The sequence below is a fragment of the Mytilus galloprovincialis genome, chromosome 3 (genome assembly GCF_965363235.1).
Source record: "Mytilus galloprovincialis chromosome 3, xbMytGall1.hap1.1, whole genome shotgun sequence".
In the NCBI taxonomy this organism is placed as follows: Eukaryota; Metazoa; Mollusca; class Bivalvia; order Mytilida; family Mytilidae; genus Mytilus; species Mytilus galloprovincialis.
In genome coordinates this window covers 36,195,863-36,210,662 of record NC_134840.1, presented here as the reverse complement: position 1 = coordinate 36,210,662, position 14,800 = coordinate 36,195,863, and the positions used below count along the sequence as shown (strand labels likewise).

At 31.5% G+C, this 14,800-nt stretch overlaps 1 protein-coding gene across 1 annotated transcript in view; it reads right to left on the bottom strand.

The window, feature by feature from the left end:
* Positions 1-12,463, bottom strand: part of LOC143067828 (papilin-like) — a 124,618-nt gene extending 112,155 nt beyond the window's left edge. The window contains exon 1 of the mRNA XM_076241406.1: positions 12,343-12,463. The gene's annotated coding sequence lies outside the window, so the exon portion shown is untranslated. The remainder of the gene's footprint in view (positions 1-12,342) is intronic.
* Positions 12,464-14,800: the final 2,337 nt, after the last annotated feature.

The following is a 14,800-nucleotide window of genomic DNA, read 5'->3' as shown; positions in this document are numbered from 1 at the left end:
TATGTTTTGAGGAAATTAAAATTAAAAGACCGCACAAATAGGATAAGCTTGTAATGACTGTCTTAATCCGACATATAACCTCTTCAGTGGTCACTTTATTATACTATAGATATTACAATACTATAATGGGGATAAGTACAATAATTTAGATTCAGACATCACACATAGAAATCGAGTGACATGTAAAAGTGACCGACTGTACATGCAGAGTAAGCAAATTAAATCACAGCAGTCTGTTGCTTAAATGTCCAGTCATATATCATGAGATCCTTGATACAGTTCCCCTAGGCTAAGTTTACCATTTGAACGGTCAATTTGTAACGCTGTTGAGGCCCATTTAATATTGATGCTCACTCTCGTTTGATGTATTTGTCTGTCCATGCTCCAGATCTTAGGCGTTAGCCCTGTGTGAAGATAGACTTTGACAAATTTAGTTTTACACGACCCACACTGACACACAAAACAGATACACACGTTTTAAAACTGAAGCTTAATGTTAGTACTTGAATTTGGAACGTCGCTTATAAATTATTTTAAATTTTTTCTTCAAAGTATTTTAAATTGAAACTGAGTTCATTCGTTCACACAGGAACATATATATTGTTATATTTCACATAACTTTTACATAATGCAATTGCTTTCTATAATTACCATTTGGACCATTCTTGTTAAAGTCCAAAAAAATGATGTTTAGAAAGAAAATTAAAACAAATCTTAATCAGTTGGTATAACGGACACAGTAAAACCTCTTCTTCTTTACATTTTATGAGATACTATATACTAATAACAACTAGTCGTGAATCTGATAAAACAACTTTTTATATATATGAGCTTTAAGTCTTATCCAACTCTTTGGGGTAAAAAGTGAGAAGTAACACTAATATTCACTACTCACTTATATGTGCAGATTATTTCGGTTTATATAAAGAATTAGTAAAAACTGTGTCTTAATGGGAGGTCAGACCCAGTAAATGTTTGTCAGATAATGAATTAGGCTGTGCAATACATATTAATTATTTTATGCTCTATTTTCTTTTTATTCATTCATTTTTTACAGACCTATTTGCTAACACAGAACATGACTAACAAATTTACATCATATAATCCTGAAATATGCTTATAAATGAAAAAAATATACAAGGTCAACAAAAGGCATGTACTTTTGTCAAGTATTTGTGAAACAAATTACTCTTTCCATCAAAATGCAGACAGCCGTAACATCAAAGATGTATAGTGAGGTCTGTCATAGACAAAGAATACATTTGGCTAATGCCACTACCCAGTTTTATTGAAGGATTGATATTTCCGATATATATAGTTATTTCATATCGGTTGTCAAGGCAAATAATTATAAGATCTTATAAGGTTTTTTTTTTTTCAATTCTTAAATTTTTGGCAAACGATAAAGAGCACAGCAATAAGTCCTGGCATGTTCATAAAATGGCAGAATCAAAGGCTTTGGTAGCTTAGTCGCTCCTATTCAAGCTATCAAAAGCAGCAAAGGGCATTGATATAGACTATAGAATAGATTAATGTTGTATTGCTAACCACAGCGCCCAAAGCTGAGCTGAAGAATTACATTAAGTTTATATCTACAATGATAACAATGATTGTTTAAAACAATTGCAGATGAAAAATTAAAAAAAAGAACTTAATAAGTTCGTTAATTCTGGAGGTTTTTTTTTTTATAGAAGTTTAAACAAATATTCTAACTTTCCACTAGTGTGGTAGAACGACAAAAAGAGGGCAACATAATCAAAATAAAAAGCAGCCTTGGTAAAGAAGTGAGTGGTTAAGATAAAAGCTATAATACGAAAAAGAAACCAAAAGAGTCTTCGAAGAACGACGTCTAGGAAATAGCAAAGTTTAAACTGAAAAAGATCATAAAGAAACAAAAACATGCATGCTGGCAGAGTTCTGTATTTATATAGGATTAAGGGAAGTGTGATAATCAGGGCATAACGTTAACCAAGATACCAAAGGTATATTACACCTTAAAGGAGACATCATCTATCTGTTGACATATTACTAAATAAGAAACTGATACCTAAATATGCATTGCAGGATTCCACCAGATTTTGGGCCCTATTACATCAATGAGGTGAAGAACAAATCAGGCAATTTCAAGAAAAGAAAATCAAACCATAAATAACAACAGAAAAAGATCAAAATATATTTTACACTATCAAAGATTTTCACACTCGGAGACACAATGGAGTGTGGTACATAATAGGTATGATAGTATATAACGCGAAATTCTATTAATAAAAGCAAAGTAATATGAAAATAAATGAAAAATGAGGTATGCACCGTCGGATGGAATACAAATGTTTAATAAGAATATGTATTTATGCAGCTTGTATTGGAACTAATGTCGTTAAATTATGTCAAACCAGTCTTCGCACCCACGCGTCTATATGTTCATCTATATTTTTTTTTGATAGATTCTTTTTTTAATTCAAACAAATGTGACAATTACACTTTTGTTATCTATTTGCAAAGTAATAAAAATATGTAACCTGAAACACAGAAGATAATATAATACAAAACATTACATTTGGATTATATAACTCTTGACAACATTGTTAAATCACTGCTCTCGAATCATAAAGTAAAACGTTAAAAACCTTATAATTGAAAAGGGACACTTATTCAACGTTCTTGTGATTTATTCCTACTTCACACACATAAATTACTGTTGTATATTGTATATTCAAGCTAAAATAAGTTTTTGTTTTAAATAAGCTTCATATCAAAATATTCTTTGTCAGGCGTCATCTTAAAATTCACAAATAGGGTTATTTGTAAAGCTGTAATCATTCCTTTGGAAAATTTCTTGACGATATCTTGGTTTGCGTGAAAATCATGAAAACTGTGTCAAAGATGTCCATGGATAAATTTCCAAGTCGTATAGACACAATCTCGTCATGTTCACCCTATTATGCCACCACCGAATGCGACTTCTCGCAGAATTCCAACTAGCCATGACCAAAACAATAGCTATTTGTGAGCAGGATCTTCCGGGACACCAGAGACCACCAGGTTTTTATTTTGTAGGGATCCCGATGCTCTTCAGTTGTCTGTGTATTCTTTTGAAAAATATCAATTTACTTTTTGTCGTGTTTCTGAATGCTTAAACTTTCTTTTTTTTCTCGTTCACCTGCATGTACTTTACTCTTTTATTCTATTCAGATCCCCAACTGGAAGGCCTCTGAAAGACTAAATGAGAGTAAAATCACTGATATCGATAGCCGATGATAAACAAGTTGAAGGTACAGGATTCAGTATTATTAACAACATATGTATTGCGGTTGTCCACGCTGTTATGAAAATGATTCTAAATGTTTGATTGCTGTTCTGTGCTTACACCCTTTGATAGGAATTTAGATCACCCGTTCTGCGGGCCGATCTGGTCATTATACGAATTCGCGCTCTAGTTAGATCTGCTGTATAGTTAATTTTGTGAAAAAGTTATCGAAACCTGATTGAACTCTACATACATATTTGAATATTTTCTTGCAAGGCATAACTACCGTGGGAATAAATTAAACTAATATTTGTAACCTTATAATGCACTCATTTACCATCTGTACATATAATTAGCAGTAAAATACCATATATATAGAAGTAAAATGTCATATGCAAATCAGTCGGAAACGAGCCGGTAATAATCTCTCTTAAGAGAACATCATAGCAGTTAACACGGACTCCACTGTTACTAGTATCCAAATGAAAATTTTAAAATTAAGAAAACAAAGTTATATCATGTTAAAAAAGTCAGATGGCACCAAGTTGGCCATCATAATTATCATATCACAAATCGAAGGACAGACACCTCTTTGACCAGAAGAAATTAAACAAAGAATCGAATGTAAACTTGTTCAACTGTCTTGTTTTTCAGTGCTATTTGTTGTTTTTGCGCATGCATCCACTTTACCTTATAGGAAGTTTTAATTCTATTATCGTCAGGTGACATTATGTTTTCTGTCTGTCCGTACGTACCGTCTGAGATTAACACTTCGCCAAAAATATACTCAAAATAATAGTGTTCACCCAGATTTTCTGGTTCACTTAACATTGAAATGTGATATTTCATACTCTTGTTTCTGTATTTAAATGTGTTGTTTTTCTGTGCTATTTGTTTTGTTTATGCATGTATCACTTTTAATCTGAGAGACGATATCCAAGTGCAATGGTCTATCTACCTATAAAACTGTAATACAAGATATCAGCACCCTACGAGTATTTGTCAGAATTTCAATATTCAACTCCCCACTCTAAATAGAACTATGCTTGAATTGTTTGCATGGTTCAAACTCAATCACGGTATGAGCAATTCTTAGCGAATCCTGTATGTCCTGAAATGGGGATTTTACACAGACAAAAATCCCTGAAAAACAAAATGTATTTAGTGAATTGTTCTATCTCCAGAAAAGGTGATACATTATTTATCTTATTTGATTGTCTATTAAAAAACAATCAAACAAAAAGTAACTCTCCGTGTGTATAAATTCGATTCCTATATGTCTCGGTCAAATATTTATGATATTGCGATTTTAAACTTTAATTTAAAATATTATCACTATTACCAAATGGGAAATACATCATTATAGGATTCACACGACGAAATGTCTGCTATCGAGTTATTTAACACCAGACCAGAGGATCCTGAAATTTAAAGAAGTATTCATTAGTTTCCAGGTGTACACAGAAATATAATATTTATAATTTCAAATTATGGGTGAGAGTTTGGTGTAAAGGTTACGTTTTGGTAATATTGGTCTTCCATAAACTATGCTGGCAACACAATGAAGCATCACCTTTTATAACCTTATAGTTTTGTAATTTTACCTACAAAATATGCCGACAAATTGTGATGTTCTTTCAAGTTTTTTGAATGACAAAGCAAGCAAGCAATTGACAAGAACATGGTTAAGTTAATTCTGACGGTAAAAAGTGTGATTATTTATGTATAATGTTACAAATTTTTACACCTTTTTTAAGGATCAGGTACTTTAATAATTTACTTTAGGCCACTAAGGATAATTAATAGTGACAAATGGGACAGCTTTATTTTTAATGATACAAGACATCCTCAGATAGAATAATTTCCCTATATTCTCCTGTATAAAAGCTTATAATAGTTCAAAAACATTCTAGCGATAACTTGTTTTGTGATTTCATGCCAAACACAGGTACTTATAAAAGATAAGAAGTTGTGATAGCCAATGAGACAACTCTCCACAAGAGACCATAATGACACAAAAAAAAACAACTTTAGGTCACTATATATAAACGGCCTTCAACATTGAGCAAAGCCCATACCGCATACTCAGCTATAAAAGCTCCTGAAAAAATGTATTTAACAATTCAAACAAGAAAACTAACAGCCTAGTGTATGTACACACTAATGAACGAAAAGCAAATAGATGTCTACGATATAAAGTAACAAACGAAACCACTGAATTACAGGCTCCTGACTTGAAAAGACACATACAGAATGTGGCGGTGTTAAACTAGTTTGTTGGTGTCAAACCCTCCCTCTAACCTGGTACAGAGATGTAACAGTATAACATCAGAACAAACTATGAAAATCAGGTGAAGTAAACTTAACTTATCAGATTGGTACAAATAGAACAACATCTAACAAACGCACATACTGGACGTGACAGGGTACGGCAAAAAGACAATTAGTATACAGATCTGAGGGTACTCGCAGTTACTGACAGCTAGTTCAAAGCCAATAACAATTAATAGAAATAAAACATGCTTCTAAGACTTATTAAATCAGTTCAGTCAGCATCCAATAGATTCAGTGTGAAGACGTCATCATCAGTCAGAGAAGAACATGATCTTGTGCAAAGTAAGTTAGTAAACTCGTCAAGAAAATGATTTATTTCTACAGTTTCGAAAATTTCAGCATTGCTCTTTCATCAATACTTTGAATGTCTTGAAGTACCAAATTTATAGTCCATTGGAAAATTTAATTTAAAAAAAAAGCATGCAAGTCAGAGTAATTTTTTGCAATGTAACATCATCATGTCATTTTTTGTTGAGTTATTTTTTTGTTGTTGCATGATGAAAAAGATATATTTTTTACATGTAAATGTTAAACACAATCAAATTTTTTTCAGTGTGTTAGTCTAGTACAAAATAGGTCTCATCATATTGTGCACATTGACAAGTTATTTTCCTGAATATGCATGTAATATTTGTCGCTGGACAAAGAAAACAGTCATCAAACAATTAAATATGTCCATACAATGAAGGACACACCAACATTGAGATGGATATGATACAAATGACAATTAAACTGATTATTATTATTAAATGGAGGGTACCATGATTATATATAAGCTGAAATTGAAGGACTGGCGAAAAATAGTGCAAGTTGGAACGGCTATCTTCTGTCAAAAGTTATTTCCATTCAACAACTGACTTTAGAGCAGATTTACTTAAAAGAGTAGAGACAAATTAACTGTCAAAGAACCAATTTATTCAAACAAAATTCAAGTTGGTATAATATATGTATACATGTACATTTGTATCAGAGATACTGTCTAGTTGCCTAATTGATATAAAATAACACGTTTGTGATCTGATATAAATCAAATGCCTAATTTAGGTAATAACCTTTATGAAACTCGGTTATTATACGGTAACTAAAATGATTCTACTTGAGTTCAACTGTATGCATACAATCATGAAATTACATAAACATTGATAATAAATTATAACTTCTACATTGAATACTATGGTAAAGCAATTATTCAAATTGAATGTGTAAGATAAATAGTTCATTTTTGACTTCATAGTAAAGCAATTATACAAATTGAATGTTTAAGATAAATAGTTCATTTTTGACTTCATAGTAAAGCAATTATACAAATTGAATGTTTAAGATAAATAGTTCATTTTTGACTTCATAGTTTTAAGATGTTACCTTTCCTTTCAAGCTAGGTATCCTGTCCTGATTCTGTTTTATTTGATCAAAACTAATCCAGAGCAAACTTTAAATTTCAATGGAATTAGGTGAATGATAATTGCACACTTTCGGATAATTCCCTAAATTTGATAAGGTGCATAACCTTCAAGTTTAAAAACCTAATAAGCCAAAATAAAACTTGAACTGTTTAATATGGTCAATGATCTTTATCAAGAAATTCAAAAGGATGTTTAAATGGTACTTTTTACTACGGTTTTTATGTTTACCATCCCGTTGGTCTTGTTATAGCACTCTATAGTACGGGAATATGAGCATATATATAATACTGGAAGGTTGGTCGCCACGGAGTAATTTATCAAAGAAGAGTAATTTTTCTTGCTCCTGATTGTTAATTTGAGAGTTAACATGTTTAAATCTGACTCAGTGAGTTAGTCTAGTATAAAATAGGTATCTCTGTATTGCATTGACATGTTATCGTTCTGAATACAAATGTAATATTTGCCGCTGGACAAAGAACGTAGTCATCAAACAAAAAGATATGTCTCTTACAACTAAAATGTGATTGGATAGCAAATCAAATTCATTTTCTGTGACTATGTAGAATCAGAAATTTTACCAATTTTATACCTAAAAAAATAACTTTAAAGTCGCTATCCGTATCGTTGTGGTTATGTATGTGTTCATACGACCAAACAAATGAGTGATTACCCTTTTCGGGTCTCATTGCAAAACGGGATAGGTTCAGGTAACCAAATTGTATACCCAGTCAACTTGTTTTACTAACGTAAGAATGCACATACGAAAAATATTGTATGTTTTACGGTATCAATTATGCGCAGGCGTGTAATATATGAATTGATTTACAATAACATAATTACACTGAATACAATCCTAAAACGGTTAATAAAATGTTTAATCTAGATTTAACGCGATTGAGACTAAACCCAGATTAACTAACTATAAGTGTCTATAATCTCATTAGTCTGCAACAGAATGTAATTCTGATCAAAAGTTACGTAATGAAAGCAAAGGGAATGTAGTACTAAACTATTTGATATTTTAAAAGTATTTTGTTTAATTAATTGCTTTAGTATTGCCGGGGTATCTCTCAAATATCGACCGCAAGGAAGGTCTGGCTAAAATTCATAGTCACATTGGTTGTCGTTTATAAGTTTGTGACTGAATGGTTGTTCTGACTCCCCAACATACTGTTTACCAAATTTACACTGTAGAAGATACGCAATACTTGTAGTATTACAAGTAGTATTGCAAAATATAGTACATGTGTTTTGTATTAGTGCATGGAGTGGCTGCTGAAAGTTTGGGTATGCAGTATTTGCTTACACATCAGACATCGTTTGTTCCAACAGCCCTTGCAAGAATCCACACGATCTCAATCGAATGAATATAACCATCATTGACAACAACACTGTTTGGTATTGGGAAAAGAGAATTACTTTGGAAAGACTTTGAATCAGAAAATTTAGAACGTTGGCTTCAAATGAGAACAATGAAAATGAGTTATTTAAACCGTGTAGTGTTAACCGCCGCAGCTGAGTGTGTGAGTTTGGGGCATGGGATAATTAAAATTGGCAGTCTCTGTTGTAAATAACAAATGTGTGTTAACTGAGAACTGGGAACAGTATATCTATATATGTTCCTGCTGAGAAATATCTTAACTTTTGAGATTGTTTCAGAATAATCAGAATTGACTAATTCGATTTATTTGCATAATACTGAAGATAGATATGAATATTTTATCCGAAATAGTTATTGATATGTTTTTATTGTTTCCTTTTTTGATACTGGTGTTATTATGTACGCCTTTTAGGTGTATATATAATTTATTTACTGAGTACGGTATTGTTTTACATAACGATAAAGTGTCCTCGTAAGAAAGATAGTTGACTATTATCTGGGGGGGGGGGGGGGGTACATATACATGTATACATATCATATATAACTCATTAACGGACTTTACTTATGGACGTTTTTCAACTACGCTTACTTGAAAACAAAATGAAATCCTAGATGTAAATGTCGTACATAAAAAATGAATAAAAAGGTCAAAAACCGAAAAATGTTAATAGATTTTCATATTTTACAAGTATAGTATAAAACTATGAAGTCTCAATTTAACCATAAATCCGACCTCTTCACTATCAGAATTTAAGCTATATCAAGATTTAGTCATATTACATAAACATTGGGTAAAGGCTTTATCATATTCTGAAATTAAATATCATCTTTGATATAATGTGTTACAGTATAAAACATAAATATACAAATATGATCCTAAAATTAAATAGGACAGTAAACTTTGTCAGTTATGCTAAATAATAATTATTGAAATTGAGATGTATTTAACGCCCTAGTTGTATATATAAAGTATTATGTTGCAGTGATAGTACAGAACAGTAAATATCACAAAGTATGTTACTGAACTTTAGATTTCAAAGCAAATTGTACCTTTCGCATATCCAAATTAAATAAATAAATGAATAGTATATCAATGTCTTACTTATAAATTCATTTTAAAGTGACAGACACTATAAACACGAAATAAACCTTAAAATAAGCATCTCCGTCTGTGTACATATAGACTCGTGCCATGCTATTGTACCGTATTAGGGATAGTGACATCTTACAGTATATATAGGATCCTTATTTGATATCAAAGACTTGATGATATTATATTTAAAGTTTCCAAAGGTTGAACTATTGGTCTTCTAACCTGGCCATTAGTCAAAGTACTGTGTAGTTAAAGTACAACAGACGAAATTTTTGTCATACATTGGTTTTTTGTTTATCTGTTACGAAATGTCTGCACAACTCAGACATCGATTGTGATGTATCCATCATTCTAAACTATTTGTTTTGTATATCATTTAAAAAAATCTCATCATAAAACATACATTACATACCTATGTAAATTTATATACTTGACAAATGTAATTTCAGCTATATGAAAATTAAATACAATATGAACTATAAAATAAAAAAAAAAAACTGCCTGGATTTGTTCATGTATATTTCATATAGGACAAAATAATAGAAATTGGCATATGAATTCATTTCAAATTGCATGTCTTCTTCTTCTTATGAGTACACATTTAACATCAGTACTGTATATCCCGAAGGTTGATGAACAGATATGGTTAAAGCTATCAGTTATGTATAGTTTATCAGTTAAACAAGTTAATATGCTAAAGATGTTGAACAAAAACATAATATTTAGTACACAAATATTTAATCCAGAAATTTCGTCATCAAACCGTTAATTTAACCAAAGTTTTATGTATATATAATTTCACCGTATTCATCAGATAAGATATCATCTCCAAATAAAAAGGCTTTTAACCTCACCTACAAAAGCCGAATGGATAACTAACACAGTTTGTTAACTCTCGAGAGCTTCCTGATGAGAGATCATATTTGTATGCTGCTCAGTAAGGTTATATCGACAAAACTGAAACAAGCAAACAATGGTCGCCCTTAGTTATATGGATTGGTGTTGTTAGGTTGGTGGCAAAACAGGTTTTAATCGTATGTCTCTAAGCGATAACACCTAGCTATTATTGACCATTCTTTGGGTTTGGTCAGTCGGTTATACGACTGATATCTGGGTAAAGTTGGAGAACGTTGACCTTAGAATTGACCATTCTTTGGGTTTGGTCAGTCGGTTATACGACTGATATCTGGGTAAAGTTGGAGAACGTTGACCTTAGAATTAATATTACTACGAGGTTTTTTTAAGAGTTCGCATTGTATTCACAACGCTTCAGTAACTTAGTGCGTCTTTCTCTCCTAGTTCGTAATTTCTTGAGTATGTTTCGCCTCCATCGTGATTAGTCTTTTTCGCTTATGCTTATATTAAAATTGTGACAAAACATGCAAGAAAAATTAGTTTCCTTCCGATAATGAAATGAACACCAATGCTTCTCAATCTTTTCTTTTCAATTGTTTGGTAAAATTATTTTGTGTATAAATTGAAATTTCTACATGACAAAGTCTGAACTCTTTAGTTCATCACTGAAAACATTCCAACAACTCTCAAGAAAATCCAATCGATCATTCCCTGTTTTTTCATGTACATCCAATCTACTTTTTCTTTTTTACGAAACTAGTTGACAGTTGTCTATAATACTGTTGATTTAGTCAAACTGAATTTTAGACCCCCTTAACACAGAATTGTCAATATTTTGAGTTAGAGCTGGTAGAAGTTCCTAGACTCTTAATTTTACTATCATTTACAGTTATCGAGTGACTGTCTTGGCAATCGTTTTGATTTGTATGTCCTTTGTTGGGCAACGAATGACAAAGTTTCTAGGAAGAGTTCCCCTGTTTTGATATGAAACGGATAGGTAAGTCATGAATGATATTTACTCATATGTCAACACTGTTGCACAGCAAAATTGCATTAATTGTATTGCATATCAAGGTTATTCAAATATTATGAAAAGAAATATGATATTAGATCCACAACAGAACTGTAATGACAACGTTGGGATAATTTTACATTTCATGCTCGACACCTTAGTTAATTGATCAACTATCAACTATATCAAACATATCATCCTTCCTCAAAAGATCTTAGTATGGGACTTTTAAATATCATTAATCAATTATACTGACTATATTAAGGTGTCGGAACTTAAAATTCGGGTTAAATGGAGTATTTTTTTTCATAATCATATAAAAAAATCTGTTTGAAGTTGGTCTAAATACAAAAAAAAACATATAATGCCCTTTAGGACATCGATGATAACTATTTAGTGTCTCCCGTTATTTCGCACATTTACACATTTAAAACGACTATTTACTGTCATAACAGTCAGGTATACTTAGAGTCGCGAATTACTGTTCTCGTATAATCATAGGTCACTTGAGCTTCAAACTTTACATGTACATCTTAAAAAATTCTTTTCTACAAAAAAAGATATATTTCGTTGTTTTTTGTATCATTCTATATTTTATCCAGTTTTATCTATAAGTCATATTTTAACTGAAATAATAAATGATAAAGAAATGCAAATTACTACCTTTTCACCTATGTATATCTATACATTTCTAAATCTCTGAGGTTGACTTGTCTGAAAGATGCACTTTCAATCGGTGGAAACACTGTTGTAGCTAGCAAAACATAAAACTCCACAGATGTAGAAAATGTTAAACCAGCAGAATGAGTCGAGGCCAAATTACGAAGATGGTCTCAAACAAAATCGACAGAACTATAATAGATTTTCACTGTCATGATTAAGTGGCAGCAATCAATATTTAAAAAAAAACAAACAATTTAATAAGCACCCTCATTGTTAAATTGGATCCATGCCTAAAAAATGCCATCCTTTGATTCTAGCAGCAGTTATATCGAAGTTACTTAAAATGTATCTTACCTTTTGTGTGTCTTGTGAAGTTTATGTTTGATTTTCCTTGTACAGATTAAGATACTTAATCCAAAGAAATGGCAATTTATTCCAAATAAAGAAAGAAATCTGAAATGTAAGCAGGTTGTTCGGCACTAAATTTATCAATGAAAATTGATTTCTAGTCCTAGTACGATTTAACAGAACAGGTGCTTCGTTTAAATGACCCAGACACCACTGTGCACTGTAAACATGTATATCATACCGTTATAGGTAGTCGGTCGTCTTTACCTGTATCACCTAAAATAACGGGACAGCCTTTCATATCAAACAAATGTAAACATACTTTTTTTTTCATTGCTTACTAATGTCTGATTGAGTTTATTAAATAAATGTCAAAAACCGAACATATTGCCCTTGATTACAAAGCGCCAAAATTAAGAATTTGAAGAAAAAAAATATATTGCTTCTTTCCTGTTAGCTGTTGTAGTTTTTTGCTTTTTTCAACAAATTTTGAATCAAGTTTTTGCACACTACTATTCAATATCAAATGTTTAAGAGTGCTTAAAGTGCTTTGTATTTATCATCCATAAATCAGAATAATCAGGATAGGAAGAGTTATATGGAAAATCAAAAGCTGTACCTTAAAAGGCGGAACAGAGTGTGACATGGATATTTGAATGATAATAGTTTAATCCTGCTAACAGAGAAAAGCATGAACTCGAACTGTCACAGATTATGTTTTTCATCGAATAAGAAAAATATATACAAGAAAATAAAATTGATTGATAACAAATATTTTGTTATCTCACTTAAAATTATTAAGGGCTCATTTTCGCTTCGAAAACGTGAGGCTAAAGACACCAAAGCGACATTCAAACTCATAAGTCGAAAATAAACTGTAAACACCATGGAAAGCCAAAAAAGAAAACAAGAAAAAAAAATTATAACATAGAAAACTAAAGACTGAGCAACATGAACCCCTAACCGAAAACTGAGGGGATCTCAGGTGCTCCAAAAGTGTAAACCCGGTGATAAGTCTATTTCATTAAGCGATTGTTGATCGCAAGCTTATTAGTATACTGTATATATATTTAAAGCCCGAATGAGAAAACGTGATGCATTTGTTTTTGTGTGGGTTTAAGACATAATTTATGGTAACCTCATGGTCTCAATATTTTAAGATACTGTCTCATTGATAGCGTATTAAGTTATCCGCTCTATTAAGATGACATTTCAAGTTAAAAACAAACAAACAATACTAGATTAAAATGTCAATTTTCATAATCTCTGAAAAACGAATTTTCAATACAGAATACACCTGAACTTCTGCCTATATTTACATTACAACGTAAAGAATTTCGATCGCCAATATGTGAGGAATTTATAATTTGATAAAGCAAATCTTTTTGCAAAGCCAACAAGTTCAATATATAAGTAAACTTGAAATCGTTTTTAAAAATACACATAAGTTATAGATTCTATATGCAACCAAATACACCTTATAGAATGAAATTCAAAACAGTGTGGCTGTGGCCATTGATTGACACATTAAATTCATCCATTGACTGGGACAATTTAGGTGAACGTTTGTATGTAACGACCATTGCTCACTTTGTACTTTTTAAAGACACTTAAACTATGGGGTCACCAAAGGTCCTCAACACCTTAATAAAGTATTTCGAAAAAGGCCACACACTGTTTTGAATTTCATTCTATATAGTCTCTTCTCTTTAGAAAACACAATAGAAACATTCTAGTTTCTATAGGCAACCAACTACACCATTTAGTCTCTATAGAAAACACAACACAGACATTCTAGTTTCTTATAGGCAACCAACTACACCATTTAGTCTCTATAGAAAACACAACACAGACATTCTAGTTTCTTATAGGCAACCAACTACACCTTTTAGTCTCTATAGAAAAAAACACACAGACACTTAAGTTTCTATAGGCGACCAACTACACCTTATAGTCTCTATAGAAACCACAACACAGATATTCTAGTTTCTATAGGCAACCAACTACACCTTTTAGTCTCTATAGAAAAAAAACACAGACACTTAAGTTTCTATAGGCAACCAACTACACCTTATAGTCTCTATAGAAACCACAACACAGATATTCTAGTTTCTATAGGCGACCAACTACACATTATAGTCTCTATTGAAAACACAACACAGATATTCTAGTTTGTATAGGCAACAAACTACACCTTTTAGTCTCTATAGAAAAAAAAAAAACACAGACACTCAAGTTTCTATAGGCAACCAACTACACCTTATAGTCTCTATAGAAACCACAACACAGATATTCTAGTTTCTATAGGCGACCAACTACACATTATAGTCTCTATTGAAAACACAACACAGATATTCTAGTTTGTATAGGCAACAAACTACACCTCTATAGAAAACACAACACAGATATTCTAGTTTCTATAGGCAAACAACTACACCTTATAGTCTCTATAGAAAACACAACA